This window comes from Talpa occidentalis, unplaced genomic scaffold (assembly GCF_014898055.3).
Source record: "Talpa occidentalis isolate TD23 unplaced genomic scaffold, MPIMG_talOcc4v2.1 talOcc4.12, whole genome shotgun sequence".
In the NCBI taxonomy this organism is placed as follows: domain Eukaryota; kingdom Metazoa; phylum Chordata; class Mammalia; order Eulipotyphla; family Talpidae; genus Talpa; species Talpa occidentalis.
The window spans coordinates 75977779-75997937 of record NW_023601212.1 but is presented as its reverse complement, the minus strand read 5'-3'; the positions used below and the strand labels follow the sequence as shown (position 1 = coordinate 75997937).

At 36.4% G+C, this 20159-nt stretch overlaps 1 protein-coding gene and 1 long non-coding RNA gene across 10 annotated transcripts in view; one reads left to right on the top strand and one right to left on the bottom strand.

Annotated features, from left to right (window-relative positions):
- The window catches only part of AUTS2 (activator of transcription and developmental regulator AUTS2), a 1093480-nt gene that overhangs the window by 381431 nt on the left and 691890 nt on the right, over positions 1-20159 (top strand). The gene's annotated exons all lie outside the window — the stretch shown is intronic.
- Positions 1729-19947, bottom strand: LOC129145514 (uncharacterized). The gene is made up of 4 exons (XR_008551202.1): positions 19774-19947; positions 3358-3522; positions 2078-2183; positions 1729-1848 (listed from the first exon to the last, which is right to left on the bottom strand). It is a non-coding gene; the product is annotated as an uncharacterized LOC129145514 (long non-coding RNA).

The following is a 20159-nucleotide window of genomic DNA, read 5'->3' as shown; positions in this document are numbered from 1 at the left end:
CTATGTTAAAATGCCATTTTATGTTAGCAAATACCTGAATATTGCTTGTATAAGTGGGTGTTGGAGGGGTTGCGACTTGCAAGTTATTGTAGAGTAGTGGAAGCAGGGTTATCTGAAAAGGGTGGGAAGTTGTTAACACAAGATGTTGATGGGAGTGACTCATAATGCACACAGTAGACTATGTAACTGGTCAACATTTGAGGTCTTACATCCCCACACAGCTCTTTTCTACTGGGGTGCAGTATTCTGAGTTCACCCAGTATTTCTTGCATGTGAGATTACACACAAGCAAATGCAAAATTCATATTATATTCAAACTTTCCAGTTTGAATATATGTATCAGTTGCATTGAAGCAAATTCATATTTCCAAAATAAACTTTGTAATAGGACTAGCTGTACAAAGAAGCATGTTTCAGTTTGTATAAACAGGGAACTACAAATGAATAGAATGACTGCAGTATAATTTGAAAAGGACAGGATGGCAGGAATTAGTCAGAAGAGGTGGACAATGGTGGGATCAAAAAGAGCTTCATATCCCATATCACAGGGCCCTCCTCAGATAGTGCTCAGATAATGCTATGCTTACATATCATTTACTGGTCCTCTATTCGAATATTTAAATATTCTTGTAAAAAGCTAAGTCAAGCCATTAGGGTTAAAATATCAGGTGTGTACAGTTGTATACATTAAATTTATTTTCCAAACTAAAATATCAGCAGTAGGACATCTAGATCTAGTGAACACTAGAAAATACCTTCATAGTCCCTCATCTCAGAGGGGAATGTTTGCCTTCTCCTTCATCTGGAAGTTTTATGGAAATTGTTTGAAATGAAGAGGAGGGAGAGAGGAATATTAAAACACTCTTCTTCCTTCAACTTTTTATTTGAACATATATATGTGTCTTGCATTCTCTTAAATTATTGAACACAGAACAGGATGATAATAATTAGAGCAGATGACTAAACAAGTCCCTCCTGCCCCATTTCCAACCTTTTATCTCTTCGACCTCGCTTCTACCCAGACTAGCAGATGGCACCACTTCTTGGCCAGTGTCTCTAGTTATCTGATCGTAGGGGGTTGTTCTTTTGTCTGCCTCCTTTAAAACGACGACAGAAATTTTGGTAGCGACTGACTGTATACTTATTGGCCAGAACACCAATTCCTGAGGACTAGACAGAATCTTGGCATTCAAACTAGCCTTCTATATTACACTAGCATGGTCTGCCTGACAACAGAAAGCTTGCTTGATTTAAGCTTGGACTTTTAGATACTGGGAGGCTTATTCAGTCTAGCTGGAAAAAGAGCTAGTACTAACAAATGTCAAAAATTAAAAATGTTAGGACTTTTGTAATAAGTTTTATTCTGAGAATGGTGATTATTGCACATAATGGTTAGTATCCTGCTGGGTGACACAGAATGCAAAATTCATTAATTCTATTTTTGCATTTGATCTGTCTGTAAAGAAAAAAATGATTTTCTGAATAAACAGTGGAATATGATATTTGGCAGATGGAATATAGGCTCAAGGTAGAAGAATAGATTCTAAGGGAACCTAGAAATGGGATTCTTGGCCACTGATGCAAATGGATTACAGACTCATTGTCATCTTGGGAGAGCATGCTTTGGCTTTAATAAAAACAATGTAAATAGATTTTGTAACCTCTACTTGGGTTCTGAATAGTATGTGCAGAACAAATGAGAAAAGTAAGTACAATACTTACAGAAAGTCAGTTTGAATTCACTAATTCCATCTTTCAGCAAAAGTACTGAGAGTTTAATTTAGAGGCATGTCATGGACACAATTCATTTGCACTTCAGCCAGATCTCTGGCCCGGTCCCCTGTGATCCTTTTGTAAACAAATAGAAAAATATACGTTAGGTACCACTGTGATTGTCAAGATGTATAATTAATTTTATAGCTTTCTAAGGTCCTCGTTAAAGAAAATTTGTTTTACACTGTATAGTCTTCTGGGATCATTCTATAGATGTCTATCCTTGGCTCTGTTTCTTTCAAATTTTGTCCTTGACTAGAATGAAGATACAGTTTGAAATGATACAAAGTAGGAGGGATCATACCTGTAGTGGGTAGGAGAAACAGGATACACCTGTATTCTGGTGATCTGGGCCGTGACCAGAATAAGATTTACTTGGGCAAAAGATGAATTTATGCTTGAAGATCCAGCTGTAAAAATAGAAAATTGAGACAGATGACACAATTTTTAGTTGACATATTCAGTGAATCAGCGATATGTCTTAACCTGTAATAAAGCTAATGATAGTTTTAAATCCTTAATAAGACTCTGGAACAAGATAGTTTTGTGACTACTTTGTGTGTGTTTGGAGAGAAAGAGTTGGGAAAAGTGAAGATAAGATGTACTCCAAATCACAATAGTGTTAATGTTCAGAGTCTACACATTTTGGCTTATTTATAAATCACTCTTAATCTCTAAATCAAAAGATCCAAATAGCTGTGAAAGCTTAGGGCTTTTAAAAGCTACTTTGGGAAAGAAAGAGTAAAATTGTACTCATAGAGGAATTTTCAGATTGTGGTTAAAGACATTTAACTTGTCAAATACTATTTTTTAGATAGTGGGTTAAAGACATTTAACTTGTCAAATGTTACTATTATTTTTAAATCAGCAGTTATAAGATGCTCATTGGGGGTAAGTGAAAAATATTGGTAGCCTCATGAAAGTTTGAGGAAACAGAACGCACTTTTGAGGAGTAAGACCATCAAAGATTCAGAATTTATAAATGACATATTTTCTGTTCAATAAAAGATAACAAACTAATTTAGGAGTAACTAGAAAAAACTTCCAGGTTAAGGTGCTATAAAATTGATCATCACAGGCAGAAAGGGTTTCTTACTATCTCATGCTTCATTGGCAGAAATAGCAAGGAAAAACTAGGATGAAAATTATGAGTCTGAGGTTTTGGCAGGCTTAGAAGCACAATCTTTTAAAATTGATTTTTGGAAATACCTCCTCATTACCCACTTAGAACATCTTATTTTGATTTGAGGCATAGGTTCCTTCTAGTTCTAAAATTCATCTGGCACTTAAAAGATCATGATTCCTATTCATTACTTTCACCTTTGAAAAGTGGGAATTAATGCTTAGATATCTTATAAAGTGTTTGGATTTAATTTAGTTTACAAAGATTTTTATACTTATAGCAGCCTTTCCACAGGTCTGTAATTCCAAAGGTAAGGATCCTATTTTAAAAAAAGATTTTATTTTTCCTTATTTTTTATCTCTGTACAAGTTATATACAATCAGTTTTAAAATAATTTCACAATAGAGCAGTAATAAATTATATAGAAATGCAGTAGTTAAAAACATTTAACTACACATTACCGTAAATATGCTTTGTAGTATTGGTATATGCTTGGGGACAAAGCCTATAGAACACATTACAAAATACCATTAATAATCAACATTTATTTCCAGGAGATGGAGTTCAGGTCACTTCATTTCTGGGTTGTGCATTTCTCTCACTCTCTTTCTCAGAGCCTTTATAATCTAAAAAAAATAGAAAGTTTGTTCACATTAGGTTCTAGAATATAAATCCAAACTTTCTGTTCATTAGTTGCTTCTTTTTGAAGTATATTAAGTTAAAAAAAAAGTCACAACTCTTTTCCCTCTATCAAAATAAAGATGAGCTACTTCATAAAAATTGAAGGTTCAGTTTTACACATTTTGTAAAGTGTTTTCACGGATTGTTTTAAAGGCAAGGATCTATTTATCATTACCGTCTTGTACAAATTATGTTTTATTTCTTTATTTCTTCAGCGCCAAGCACGCTGCCTGACGCAATAGACACCTAATAAATATTTATGAATAAGTACTGAGATTAGTAGGCCAAATTTAAGATAGGAGTCCTCATGCGTACAATAGAACACAGAATCTTTGATTAGTTATGTGACCTAACATTGCAGAACAGAAAGAAAGAGGCCTTAGAAAAGAACATGTGTAACTCTTTGCTTACACAGAGGAAGATGAAGTCACATAGAAAGGTATCTTTTGGAATTTAACAGGAATGCTTGTATCTGAGCCTGCAAAATGGCTCTTTGTCTCTTTCTTGGACTCAGGATGAATTGGAGATAGTAGTATAGAGAGGAGTTAAAGCATGGTTTTAAGAGTCAACGTCCATTTTTTTCCTTAACCTAGTACCCTCAGGACCTAAGTCATAATTCCATGTTTTATTCACAGGTGAGTGCAAATCTGCTTTTCTGCTTTTGTCACTAGGTGAAGATGTAGGCACTGTTTACAGTATAGATGTCACACCAGCCAGTACAAACACTGTTTAAAGGAACAGTTTTGCAGCCAGTCCATTTATTGTGCAAGCCTCAGTATGACACATCTATGTTGGTCCTGACCGACTGTTTTTGACTACATCTTTGAGTTATAGAATGTGGTGCTATTTCATATTGATATATCATATCTTGCTTTGTTACATAACTAGACTAAAATTAATTGCATTTTTGTTTTTGACTGATAATCAGTATCATATAAAATTAAGTTTTTTATATGGCTTTGAATTAAGGCATGGTGTGGAAATGGTTCCAACAGATATTTTAACTTGCAGAGAATTCCACTAAATTTGTAAGTCAGGATGCTTTCAACTGTATCAAAATACCAAACTCCAACTTAACCATTAAGGAAATTTATTGGCTCACAGTGGGAAGGTGGGAAGGGCTTCAGGGTTGGTTGATTCTTCCTGTCTCATCCCTTTGCAATCATGTTGTCATTGTCATCTCTGAACTATTTCTGAAAGAGCACCAGTAGCAGTCTGGGCCATATGATTTGCTCAGCTAGTTGGGGGAGGGTAGGAGTGTGGGTGGGGATATTGAGGGAGACTGAAAGAAAGCTGACTTCATCCCAGACAGAGAATGAAAGTTCTCTTCTTATGTTTCTCTGGACCAGTTTAGGCTTATACGTAATACTGTCACCTTGGATTGAAATGTTCTGATTGTTTAGGCCTGAGTTCCTGACCAGTTGCTGGTAAGGAGGATAAGAGGACTCTGATGTCTTCACATAGGCCTGGAATCAGTTCCTGAAGGGACATTGCCCCTCTAAGATTAGAGGAAGGGCAAGATACATGTTGAGGAGTCAACCTCAGCTTAACTTTGAGAAGCTCTTTTAAGACCATAAACCAATGGCCAGAGTTAGCTAAAAGTTTTGTTACTGGTTATTTTTGTTATGTTACCTTAGGCTACCTATTTAAGAAAGGTACAACAAAATGCATCAGTTACATATAAATCCAATAAGCAGAAAAGAAGCAATTGTCAAATAGACTCCTTGTGAAGTGTACAATTGAGGGAAATGGAGGTTGAGTTATAGTGGGAACAGGGCCCCTCTTGTGTCCTCGAGCACCACTGGAAGGAATAGCTAATTGCCTTGCAGTTAGGGTAAGTGTTTTGGGGTAAGTGCAATAATTTGATGATAACTTAATATAAACTTATTTATAATTTGTAAAAGAAAAAATTTTTTTTCACTTAAAAAAAATCATCAGTGTTCTGAGCTAACCAAGATTCTACCCTGACCTGGTCCTTAAAGGAAATTTGGAGGTGTGGGGAGGGAGAGGGAGGAAAATGGATATTAAGGGGGATGGAGAGTTTTGGTTGATAAGAAATGTATATTTGACTATGATACAAAGCAAGATGAGTAGAAACCCAGAGGGACAAATATGGTTTGAGTGAACGAGGAAAGTTACTGTGAAGTAGACAAAACCATTTTTTAAAATGACCAGAAGAATGTTTGCCAGGTCAAAATAGTGACATCCCAAAAGTAGGCAATACTTTGTGCAAAATACCTTGGTGTTGTAAAATATGGAATGTGAATATGCTGTGGTGATTGTCACATTTACATTACATAGGAAGGGGAAGGATCCAGGTGTGTCTGTCAGCAGTGATTGGGGTCACAGCATGCCAACAAGCACAGATAATAATTCATACATATTTTGATAATTCATGCACATTTTGAGAGCCATTTTTTTTCAAAAACAGAATTTGGTATTTATCTAGTAATAAAGTAGATTTTATTTTTTCTTGTTAACTGAATAGTGATTAAGCATTCTTCACCTGCTTGGTCCCCAGCTGTATGCCCTAGTAGCAGACCTTAGAATTCAGATGCTGGTTTCACAATTAATGCATTTTGCTACCTGTTGTATTTTAAGAAACTACTACTAAAAAGCAAAAATGTATTGTTAAAATACAAAAGGTAACATTCTACATACCTTGTCCCCTTACTCTCTTACATACCTAGATGTAAAATTATAAATAAGGTTATATTAAGTTATCATCAAATTATTGCACTTACCGACTTTAAGTTGGAAGAAATGGACATTGTGTTTTATGGGTCAGTTAATTATTAAAATGGAATATAGAGGGCCTCCCCAGTGGCACAGCAGTTGAGTGCTGGGCTGCGAAGCTGCCCGCAGCCTCTGCAGCGCCTGTTCAATCCCCGGCCGCTGGCGAGGATCCCACATGGCGTGCAGACGTCTCCTGCCATGCACACTGCTCCCCTTAGCAGTGTACTTCATCAGTCTGCCTGTTCTGCTCCCTGCTCTGGCTCTGGTGAATTCTCTCACCCTCCTGCGCTTCTGACTGTACCCAGTGCATGTATAAAAAATAAATCTTAAAAAAAAAAAGGACTATAGCATGATTTTTACATAATTGCAAGGCAGTCTAGGATACTGGAAAGAACAGTGGACCTAGCCCCGTCCTCACTTCATTTTTAAAAAATTTTTAAATTTTTTTTATCATTGTTCGTTTTTAAACAATATTTGTTTCCCCCCACCCCCTCAGGTGTAGTCCCCATAGAGTTTCCTTCACCAGTGCACCCATACACCATCACCTCAGTCCCCTGTGCTCCTTCCTCCCTCTCTCTGATCCCTCTCCCCCCTCCTCTCCTGCAGGATGTCTCCGATTTATAATTGTCCGTTTTTTTGCTTTGTTGTGTTTTGAACTGTTACTATTTTTTTTACACCAATGTCTTATTGGATTCCCCTATATTCCTGCTATAAGTGAAACCATCCGATATTTTTCTTTTTCCTTCTGGCTTATTTCACTAAGCATAATTCCTTCTAGTTCCATCCATGTTGCTGCACATGGCATGAGTTTATCTTTATTCATTGCTGAATAATATTTCATTGTGTATATGTATCACACCTTCTTGATCCAGTCATCTATTTTTGGGCATTTGGGGTGTTTCCAGGTTTTACATATTGTAAATAGTGCTGCAATAAACATAGGGGTATAGGTGGTCTTTTGAATCAATGTTTTTGTGTCCTCTGGGTAGATCCTTAGGAGTAGAATTGCCGGTCTTATGGTAGCTCCATTTTTAGTAGACTGAGGAACCTCCAGACAGCTTTCCATAGTGGTTGGACCAGTTTGCATTCCCACCAGAATGTAGAAGAGTTTCTTTTTCACCATATCCTCGCCAATATTTGTTGTTGCTTGTTTTTTTGATATGTGCCATTCTAACTGGTGTAAGGTGGTATCTCATTGTGGTTTTGATTTGCATTTCCCTGATTATAAGGGATGTTGAACATTTTTTCATATGCCTGTTGGCCATTTGCATTTCCCCTTTGGAGAAATGTCTTTATTAAGCTCTGCTGCCCGTTTTTTGACTGGATTGTTTATTTTGGTTTTGTTGAGTTGTGTGAGTTCTTTGTATATCTTTGTGATCAGTCCCTTAACAGTTGAATGGAGTGCAAGGACTTTTTTCCCAATCAGTGGGGTGTCTCTTTGTTTTGGTTAATGTTTCTTTTGCTGTACAGAAGCTTTTCAAGTTGATGTAATCCCGGGGGTTTATCTTTTCCTTGACTATATTTGCTTTGGGTGATGAGTCTTTAAAGATGTTATTGCAGTGTATGTCTTGTAGTGTTTTACTTATATTTTCTTCTATATATTTTATGGTTTCAGGTCTTATGTCCAGTTCTCTTATCCATTTTGAGTTGATTTTTGTGCACTGTGAGAGGTTGTGGTCTAGTTTCAATTTTTTGCATGCCCTCACTTCATTTTTTAAAAATTTCATTTTATTTCACTCATGCTCAGTTTTACTCTTAGCAAAATGGCAGTAATTATTTGTTCCTGCCCACCAACCATGTCTTTTACAAGACTCAATAAGAGAATGTTCGTGGTAGCAGTGTGTAAATTGTAAGGGGTAGTAAACAACTGTTCATATATTGCTTAAGATAATGTAAAATTAATTATTTGTACCTACATTTTCATTTGTAAATTCAGATTGTTATTCGTCCTTCAGAAACTTATTATTTATTGTGATCCAAGCTCTGGATGCTAGAGATGTAGCAGTGAATACATCAACCTATAATCTCTGTCCTTGTAGAACTGACATTTTTACAGGGGGAGAGAGACAATGCACAAGTAAAGAAATAAAATACAAGCAATGTCAGGTGAAATCATAAGCAGTGGAGAAAAATAAAGCAGGAAAACAAAATCATGTTGAGGTGGGGGCTGTTGCTATTTAAAATAAGATGTTCTGGAACCTGTCACTAGTAAGGTAACATTTCAGCACTGGGTTAGCAGTGAAACCTGGGGAGGCTGAGGAAATGACTCCTGAGACTAGCATGTGGCATTGTAGGGAGAGGGAGTGGTAACTGCAAAGATTCTGAGACAGAAGCAAACTTTAAAGGGGAGGCAGTGTGACTAGAGGTTAGTGTATAAGAGGAGGTACAAGTAGGAGAAGTCAGAAAGGTGAAGCAAAGGGACAGACTAAGTAGAGCATTGGAAGTCACCACAAAGACCTTGTCATCTGTGGCATCAAATAAAATTTTAAAGTTTACTCAGTGTATTTTATTATCTTTTATGTGCATATTCCAGAGTTCTTAGAACATTAGTTTTATGTGTTTAGCATATGGGACTTTAAATCAGACTATGTGATAAATATTGCATGCCAACTCTTTGAAATTCTGATATTGGACTCTCTATTGCTTATAATGTGACCTCCTTTCTAACTTTATAAGCCATGTTTAAAGTGAAGGGAAATACAAGCATGTGTTAGTGTTCAATGCCGTGGGCAAAAGAGTCATGGCCCCCCATTTTCCAAGAGGTCAGTTGGGCCAGAGAGCCTCATCCCCAGAGCACTGCTCATTGTAGGGTTTTTATTCCTCAGCTTTTTAGAAATTCTCTTCCAAATCTAATGTTAGTTTAACTATCAAAATGACAGAAACCAGAGCATGTAGTAAGTTTTTCTTGAAAAAGACCATGGGGAAACAGTTTCTCACGTGGTGCTATTTGTACATATTTTTCTTCCATGGTGACACTTAAAATTCATTCCACATTGCCTGTAAGAGAAAGAAGGAAGAGAAGCCTGTGTTTGATAGCTTTGTATATCCCTCCAAAGAAAGAGAGTGCTTGAAGAAAAAAGGCATGCTTTCAGATGTTGTCTGAACAAAGATATGGAAATGCGAGACTAGAGCAGCATCTGGAGGTTTTCAAACACTGGAACACAGGCTGCACGCTTCTTTTGCTGTTGGAGGAGTGAAAAGCTGTTTCCTGTCATTTCCCATCTTGTCACTTCCAGGACCAACATCTTGCTACTCTTGCACCAGCTGTTATGTTTTTTTTCCCCCTCCACAGACAGATGGTATAAGAGCTTTGATCGCCCCCTCCCCAGTTCTAAAGAAGTTTGCTTGTGTGCTACCTTTATAAAATGATCGAATGCCCCTGATCCTCTTAGCAGGGTCAGGAAGAGAGCAGAGGGGAGCCAGTGGAGACTTTGAACAGTATGCTTTGTCATATCTTTGCAAATGTTTTTAGCAGCCTCATCTCTGTTGCAGCCATTTTGTGTCTGGGGTTTTACTCTGCAAATGGGAAGGGCTAGAGAGAGTGAACTCTGTAGCTTTGCTTCCATCAGAATCTGATTTCTTCATGATTTCCGACCATGTTTTCTCTATACTCTAAATTCAGCAGCAGAGTTCTGAAATCTGACATCCTTGTTTGTCTCCCTAGCTTTTAGCTAAGTAAAATTGGGCACAAGTGAAATACTAGCTTTTCACATGGCTAGTTACCTCTAATTGCTCTTTTGACACCCATTGCTTTAACTATTTTTCTTAGACTTTTGCCAGTGAAGATGGAAACAAAAAGATAAATGCAGAAAATGGGCTTCACATAGAGAAGATACTTGCTAGAAATGACTTTGGTTTTCTTTAAATTTTACTATAATAGAAAATTTAAAAAATCTCAGAGTACACTTTTCCTTTTTTTTTCTTTCAAATAGTTTTTCTAGGTATAAAAGGAACATGGTCTTTGCAGAAAACTTAGGAAATGCAAAGGAAATTATGTTAGCAGAAAATGTAAAAATCATTTGTAATTCTTATAATTACTCTTACATTTGTCATATTCCCTTATAGATATCTTTTTCATCAGTCATGTGTGCATTTATTTCTCTTGTATGCTTTATATGAATACTTACAAATGGTCACTTTCCAGAATGGATTTGGTAATAGTAGTAATGGTGATAATAATAGCTAAGATATAGTGAACATTCATTATGTTACAGTCAATGTAATAAATGCTTTACATGTTGTAATCCCCATATGAATCTCTTAAAGACTAGTTTTCTTAGTTTTAGATAAGAGAAAAGTGAGGGTGAGCAACATTAAATATTTGCCCACGGTCACAAATACATGAGAGGTGAGGTAGTGTTTGTATCCTGTGTGTCTCTGAGATTTTGGTTGTTTACCATGAGTTCATCTTTCTTGAAAAGAACTCAATATTTTAAAGACTCCTGCTACATTTTACCTAAGATTTTCTATTTCCCACAATACAAAGAATACTTGTGTGCTCTTGTCATCCTCAAATATCATCAGATAAATTATATCTTTACAGGTGTTTGCAGTGAATGATTGCTCACTTTTTTTTTATCATAGCACTTCAGTGGCTGCAGAGAGAGTGGACATTTTTCATGCATATTCATTATTTGTGTTTCATCTGTAAATTGTTCATGTCCTGTGCTACATTAGCCCTTTATCATATTTGCTTAGACATGTTTGTATTTTATGAATGCCTTAAGTGCATATACATATCCATGTATTTTTCTTTTTATTTCTCTCCCACAAATGAGTGATTTAGCCTCTGTTCTCCTTTATTCTATGATTTTATTATGTACAACCAACACTTAATTCAAATCTGGAATTTATTTTAATAAATGGATCAGATGAAACTTGATTTTTTTATTTTATTGATAGGTAATTATTTTTTAGCTAATCCTTTTAAAAATTAACATGCATTGTGTATTCTACTCTTCTGTGCCTTGCTTCATTTTATACTTATTTTATGTATGATCATTAGTTTAAGCTATCTTTTCTCTGTATGTAATCTATCCTTTCTTTTGCCTGTAGTGCATTTTTGATGTTATAAGTCTATAAAATGGGCAGGGACCTTTTTTACTGAAAGCACTGAGATCTCTGCTAATGTCCAAAACTTTACATGATTTTGTCTTGGCTTTGTGATTTGATCACATCTCTATTTTAAAATATTAGCAAACTTAAATAGTACATGAATTGAGAAAATTTGAATTTATGAGATTTTGGAAATTGAGTGTTTTTTGGTTGATACTGTAGTCAGATCACTAAAATTTCTTCATTTCTTTGAATTTGTGAAATCAGTATAAACACGATTTATAGTACCTATGATATTGTCCCCAGTTTTTTTTTCCTTCCATATTTTAACTGTTTTTACTTATACCATTGACCAATTCTCCAACTCTCTGAATACCAACTAGCTGTGTTTAATTTCAGTTCTGTTTTGACACTAAGCCCCTGGAGTTAACACAGATACCACAGGTTAAGGATTCATTTCCACAAAAACTTTTCCCTGCTACAGACCTCAGTCATAACTCCCAGATTCCTACCTATGACTGACCTGCTATATGAGAGGTGCTACTGAGGATTGAAGTGGTCATTCATTTTGAATAATGAAACAATTAAGTAAAGAGTTTTATTATACTGAGCTCTTAGTTCTGGAATTGACATCTAGTCCTTCTGCTTGAGGAACTAAATCTTTTTCTTTTACTGTGAGGCATAACAGGCCCAGACTTGTTTTGTCAGAACTGCTATTTGGAGAGGGTATCTTCTCCTAGCTCCGTAAGTTCTCCTTCCTGCCCCGTATTCATCTTCACTCACTCCTTGCTGGGTCCCCACAACTATCAGTTGGGCCATCCTCTGAGGGGAGGGATGCAGAGAGTTAATGAGCACATCATTTGACAATCACTGGACTCCTAGAGCAAGGAGTTGGAAGTGGCAGACAAGCAAGGCTAGCTGGAGGGCATGGCTTGGACACTGTTAACTCTGAGCCTGGGCCCTCATCTCAGGCAGTTCTTTTCTGCCTGCATGGTTCATATATTTAGCTCTCTGAAAAGAGGCCCTCTTTATAAACATGTCAGTTTATTTAATTCACACAGGATTTTAAAATCCATTTTCTGGAACACATCATGTGGAAATATAGGCCTTTATGGTGCTGAGTGTTCTGAAGCCAGGAATTTCTCATACCTTTTTTTTGGTCTTCATTTCCTTTCGTTCTGTCACTTGCTCTATTTCCACTGTTGTTTCCCCTGCTTCCTTTTCCACTTCCCCCTTGACCCTTCCTTTAGCTTATTACCCACATTCCTTTCCTTGTGTGTGTAGACCTACCTCCTTATTATGTGTGGAGTGAAGAGTGGGACTTTTCAAGGACCCAGTGTAGATAGTAATGTCATTATCCTTTATAGGTCATTGCTTATTGAATGGTGTTAGAAGACTCTTTGTCTTCACAACCAGAAAGATCAGATGAAGCCTATTATTTGAAAGCACACCATGCTGACACTGAGGAAACATATTGCCCATGCACTTCAGTTGAATGAAAATCTGCAATATAATGAGTATGTGATGATGGTTTTTCTTATAATTTTAAGATATATACATTCAGTATAAAATACAAAAATATGATCATTTAGCAAGATTTTCTAGATTTGGATTGTAGAGAAATGAGTTTTTGTAACTAAGACACTGTATGCGTCAGTATGTGTGTGTTTTGCAGGCATAGAAAAATTAGGAGGAGAAAGAACATTTTATATAAAAAATTTCCATATGGTTGCTTTTTATAGGAGCTAGCACATTTCAGTGAAAACACACTTTAATGGAAGAATTCTCTTTAAAGTTTGGTGCAGCAAGAGGTGAAAATGTGGGGATACAGCTGCAAACTGAAAGATTATTTGTGCCTCAGGCTTGCAGCTGTACCTACCTGTGATGCAATGAATATGATTTGATTATTAATCTTTCTGTGCCTGAAAACTTGCTTCCTTTCCTAAAGCTGGTGGCAATAATTTACTGACTGCCTAAGCCTTGAGGACTAACATGGGTTGGAAAAATAAATTCTGTCCCCTGAAATTCACATCTTATTAAAGTCAGAGCACCCAGCAGAAGAGATGACAAGGATCTCCATCCTGGGATCTTGGAATTCTGCTTAAGCCAGAATCACTTTCAGCTCTTCTCAACCCCATGTGTAGAGGAAGAACTGTTGTATTGGATGATGGCATGAGAATTGACATGACTTCATTTAATCATGCTTGACCCATGCTCCTCTGTCTGCATTCCACTTTCCACTGTCTCTTAATGTGATCTAGTCTTGACTCATGGACAGCAGAATGAGAGTTTAACATAGCTGAAGGGATGACATAGAGGGTGTATTAAGTTCTCAGCTTGCTAACTTAGTACATGGTCTCCTGCTATTCTGCTCAACTTCTGCCATTTTGGAGTTTCATCTCTGTAGTTATTCATTAGGCATATTTTTTTCTTAACTGATTTGTTCCCCCTCCACACACACACATTTATTTAAAAGGAAATATTATGTTACTGTAATAAAGAGGCAGTCACTATCACTTGCTGTAAGAAAGTAACTGTAAAATAAATATAGTACAATTAAAATATTATGAGATTCTGGTTAGATTCCATTCCCTGTGGGAAGCTCTGATACTGAATCCTACTCTTATCTCAGGTTAAAAGGGAGCTTAGAGAGACAAACATTTAAAATCCAATAAATCACCAAATGAGGCATTGTCCTTAACTAACTGGAAGGATGAGAAATGGCCTATATCCAGCCCAAATCATTCCTCTTAACTTTTGTTTTCCTGGGATGACTTTGAGACAATACTTAAAAATAAAACCTGCCTACTCAGAAATAGTCGAGGTCTTTTCATTCCATAACTCCTGGTGCTCACAGCAGCATTTTCTCCCATCCTCAATAAATGTTTGCTCATTGAATCAAGGTTTCAATATTGATGTCTATGCTTTAAATGCTGTAATCTTTTTCTCTGCTTTTTTGGGTAGTTTTCTTTCAGTGCACACTTACACTCAAGGCTTTGCTTCCTTTGTGTGCATACACAGAGACATGCACACCTCTTCAGGTTGACTCATAACAGTAAGAAAGATAACAGGTTGGGTGACCTTGTTCAATAGTTCTTGTCCTGGTGCTGGCACAGGATGTTTGGGAGTACATGGCCCAGCATACTTTACCAGGTGATCTGGAACTGGCATGGACCAGCTTTCTGGGACTTGTACCTGCAAGTGGCTTCAAATAAGCTGCTTGTTGTTATGCGGTGCCTTCCCTTTAGGCAGCCACAATACATGGAATTCTAAACTGTTGCCATTTTCTTGGAACAAGAAAATAATGAACATAATGTTTTTTTTTTGTTTTTTGTTTTTTTTTTTACATCTCTCAAATCCTAATATCCAGCTGTTGTGATGGTAGCAGTTGTCAATTGCTTTCTTATAACCAAACAACACTATCTGAAGTGTGAAGAGATGAAATTTGGTGACTGCTCTTCCCTGCCACTCCCCCTAAGATCTTGTTACACTTACCTTTTTATCTTGACCAAGAGCTTATGTGGCCATCTCAAGGGGGGAAGGCAAAGCTTATTTGTCCCTCTTTTCCCTGCATCTGTGACATTGACATTGCCTGAGAAGGATTCATAATAAGCAGTAAACATTTTGTTCACTGCTTACAAGAGCCAGATAGTGTGCTTAACTGCAGTCCTTACAAAAACTCAGAGAAATGTAGGTGCTGTCATTATCCCCACTTTTAATAGATGTGAATACAGAAAAGTTGAGGTTAAATAATGGCACAAAGTCTGACAGAAGTTAAGTGGCTGAGCTGGTATATCTAAATTGTAAAGTAACATTCATAACTACTACATATTACATAGTATAATTTCCTCAATAAATGACAGTGTCCTTTACTCAGAAGCTTTATGAGGACAATAAAAAAAGAATTAGTTGAGATGACACAACCTATGCTATTAGAGGATTGTCTTCTTGACAGATCTTGCAAAGAAATAATATAGAACGACTGTGAATAACACACGAAACGAAATGAAATTTCATTCTTGAATGAATTATCCGTACCTTCTTTTAAGAAAAATTGGTAAAGTATTTAACTGGTCATGGCTCAGAAATGTCTCTATTCTGGTTCCTTCTGAATTTTACTCTGTAAACATCCATGTATTTCAGCATCTGCTAGCCATCATTTTCCACTTTGTACTTATCCAGTCTGCATTTCTGCTTATAGAGAATTCTCATTCTCCCTGTCTGCAGTTGTTCATAATTCAAAATTTAAATTCATAATAATGCCCATATTTCTAGTAGTTGCAGCTGGGTGACTGAAACGAGATTCCTTGGTTTCATAGTGAAGCTGTTGCTTTAGCTCAGGAGAAAAAGTTCAGTAGTATGAAAAGCAGATCTCAATGCATTAAGAAAATGATACAAAGATTGTTAAGTATAAATAGGTTCTCACTCTAAAAGCAATTTTTAAATAAAAGAATCTAGAAAACTTAAATAAGGGACCAGGAAAATGAATATAAGAAAGTGAAAATCAAAATCAACAAAAAACTATGAACCAGAGACACTTTTTGGGGGTGGGGGGCGGGAGGGGAAGGATTGGGGTCAGAATGGGGCGTTTGCAATTGTATGGGGGAATATAAAAATAAAATTTAATATTTAAAAAAAAAATAAATAAAAGAATGGAGAAAGTATAGGCACTAATTCTAATGGTCAAGTGAATATTTTCTAAATGATAGGGTGACCTGACTTGAACTGAAAGCAGGAGGAAGTATGGTCTTTTTTAAGAGGTCAGTTTGATAGCCCTAAATATTCAGTGTTAATTTCATGTCATGTAATTGACATCGTTATTGCTAGCTAAGGGATAATTTTCTGTATTTCGTTCTGTAGTACTGCACCTCCTTTTCAGTAATTTTTTCTCATTTAATCACTGGGATTGTCTGGTGATTTAGGGTAGATTTGAAGGATGGAGAGGTGACTAGGAAGATGCTGCTTCTGTGGGCTATTATTGGTCTGGATACTACACTGTAGAACCCTGGAATTCATAATAGTTTGATCAGAGGGGTCTGGGACAGTTCATCTTGTTTCACTTGCTTCTGTCACGTAGGTCTCATTCCTTTCTCTTAATACACTGTACAGTCCACCAGGGAGAGAAAGTAAGTGCATATCTCTTTGACAAACTGTTAGTATTATTGTGGGAATGGGTATGGTGTGAAGGTAAATAGAACTTCGATGTGTTTTTGAACTGGTTTAAGTGATAGAGCCTGGCCAGGCAATGCTGTGAAACCTCAACTACTCAGTTTCTAAATCTGCCATTAGGAAGCAATCCAGATTAAAGTTTAATACTTCTCACCACTTATAACCAAGTCAAAAAATGAACTGTTAAGCCCAATAAAAGAGCATGTTAACTTTGCAAAAGAATGTAGATTATTTTCTGTTATTGCTGTTTGGGGAGGGGGAGGTGAAGGGAAAAGTGGGAGAAGAGAGAGTGAGAGATTATTAAGAATTTCAGATTATATTGATCAGATCAAGTTTCGCTTACCATGGTATGTAAATTAGAGATTTGTGGTTGAGTGGAATTGATTTTACTGAGACTAAATTAATCACAGTGCTTAATCACTGTAACCTTTAAACATTGCAGTCTTGGCCACAGCTGCAGGGCAGAGTGGTGCTCCTCTGAGCTTTATGCTGTCATTTCATGAAAGGCCAAATGCCCATGACTTGTGCAAACAAGAATTCCCACATACAGGCTTTGGAACTGGTTTCCTGCCCTGCAGAGAGTTAGCTGGAGCATCTCCTGTGGGGCCAACATACTGACCTGTCCTCTTCATCAGATTAGGCATTCTTCTCACACACAAGTATTTACAGTTTTTATTTTCTTTTAAGTAGATTGACTGTCACTGCCACAATGCCCACAGGAAGGCGTCTTTAGAATTAGGAGTTAAAACAATAACATTGTAAATATTTAATTAAAAAAAAAAACTGATCACATTTTGAACTATTTGTAAGGCTGAAGTGGACAGCTTGGAAAGAAATTCGGTGATGAAAAGGTTAACTGACCTTTCAGAACTCTTTCTGTGAGAGCCTATAAGAAGGTTGAGAATAGAATCTAGGCTTGGTGGTTTTGTTAATTTTGTGTGTGTGTGTGTTTCTTTCAGTTCCTTGGTCTCTGCTTCATGTGGCCTCCCAAAATCAAACCACCATTAAGCCTCCCATAGAATTGCAAATTACTTTGTTTAGTTGGAGTATCTGAAAATTGTGTGTGTGTCCCTGTCCCTTTTTGGGACTGTCCCTGGTTTATTAGTACAGTATTGTTTCTTTTTAAGCTATAAACTATCCTTTATCTTTGCCCTTTTTGCTGTTCATACATACTAATTTGTACATTTACAATGGAAGGAAATGAAGCATATTCAGTGTCACAAAGTGCTGTTGACTGATATTTATTTATTTTTTTTACATTTTAAAAAAGTGGACCATATTTTTATTTTGCACATTTTTACATCTTTTTTTTTTTTTTTTTTGCACAATGTATGCATTTTCATCTTGGTTATCGTCCCCATACAATTCCCACTCCCCCTTGTTTTGATGCTACTCCCCCACCCCTTAGTGTGTCTCTGGTTTATAGTTGCTTATTGATTTTGATTTTTACTTTATTATAATTGGGTTTTTCCTGGTTCCTTATTTAGGTTTTCTAAATTCTTGCTATGAGTGAGACGATCCGGTATTTTTCTTTCTTTTTCTGGCTTATTTCGCTGAGCATGATCCCTGCCAGCTCCATCCATTTTGCTGCAAATTGCATGAGTTTATCTTTATTGATTGTTGAGTAATGTTCCATTGTGTATATGTATCACATCTTCTTGATCAAGTCATCTATTTTTGAGCATCTGGGTTGTTTCCATAGCATAGCTATTGTAAATAGTGCTCTATAAACATAGGGGTACAGGTGCCCTTTTGATTTAATGTTTCTGTGTCCTTTGGGTAAATAGCTAGGAGTGGAATTGCTGGATCATATGGAAGCTCCATCTTTAGCAGGTTGAGGAATCTCCACATAGCTTTCCATAGTGGTTGGACCAGTTTGCACTCCCACCAGCAGTGCAGGAGAGTTCCTTTATCTCCACATCCTTGGCAACATTTGTTGTTGCTAGTTTATTATTTTTTTTTAATATGTGCCATTCTCACTGGTGTAAGATGGTATCTCATTGTAGTTTTGATTTGCATTTCCCTGATTACAAGTGATGTTGAACATTTTTCATATGCCTGTTGGCCATTTGCATTTCCTCTGTGGAGAAGTTTCTTTTTAGCTCTTCTGCCCCTTTTTTTTTTTTTTTTTTGGACTGGATTATTTACTTTGTTTTTGTTGAGTCTTATCTGCTCTTTGTAGATTTTTCTGATCAGTCCTTTATCATTAGTGTTGTGTGCAAAAATTTTCTCCCAATCAGTGGGGTGTCTCTGTTTTGATTACTGTCTCTTTTGCTGCACAGAATCTCTTTAATTTGATGTAGTCCCAGCTGTTTATCTTTGCCTTCACTATCAGTGCTTTGGATTATGTGCCTTTAAAGGTGTTACTGAGGTATATGTCACTTAGTGTTTCACATATATTTCCTTCTATATATTTTATGGTTTCAGATCTTATGTCTAGTTCTTTAATTCATTTTGAGTTGGTTTTTGTGCATGGTGTGAGGTAGTAATCAAGATTCATTCTTGATTACTCTGCATGTATTGACCCAGTTTTCCCAGCGCCATTTATTGAACAAACTTTCTTTGCTCCATTGCATATCCTTCGCTCCTTTGTCAAAGATTAGTTGACCGTAAATCTGTGGGTTATTTTCTGGATTTTCTATTCGGTTCCATTGGTCCATGTGTCGGTTCTTGTTCCAGTACCATGCAATTTTGATTATTATCGCTTTGTAGTATAGTTTGAAGTCTGGGATTATGATGCCTCCATGCCCTTTTTTTTCAGGAGAGCTTTGGCTATTTGGGGTTTTTGGTGGCTCCATATGAATTTTAAAATCAATGGCCATTTGATTTTCACAAAATCACACCGTATTAGAACTAAACAGTACAACAAAAGCCTACTTTAACCTTTTGATTTTTATAAGTCAGGGAATTGAGAGTCTTAAAAGTAAAATGACTTGTTCAAAATAACTTATTATAGCTAAGCAGAGGCTGAAATTTAACTGATTTGATTCCTGTTCACAATTCTTTATTTCATCAACTCTCTTCTCTGTCAGAGAAATCATGGTTTTACCAATTTTTCACACTCAGATTCCTTAAAAATAGCACATAGTGCTCAATATATCTCACTTGTATTCTAATGTAAAATGATGGATTACAGGTATTTGGATATCACAAAATCACACCTTAATCATACCAAATACCTATAATCTATCTTGGTTTATTGCTTATGGTAAGAAATAAAATACCTTAATACTTACTTTACCATTTTTTTTTTTTTGGGTGGTGTCTTTCCCTTTTTTATTATACATTGGTTTCCCCAAGTCAATATATGTTTGTTGTCAATGATGGGTCAGTGCAGTTTCTAGTAGCAGTATAACTGGCATTTTATTGTCATGGCTTGAGGATAAGCCCTGAAGCTTGAGCTTCTGGGTCCAGCCTTGTCTATCTCGGTTGCCTTGGTGAATTTAACTAACATTGTGACTTAAACTGTTCTACATAACTCACAGAGTTGTGGAGGCAGTTAAATGAGTTCATAAAAGTCAAGTTTTTAGAATAATGATAGACATAGGAGTGTTGATTAGATGTTATTTGATATTATGGTAATTAAAAAAAATCTGTTTATTTTTTAAAAAATCTCATACAT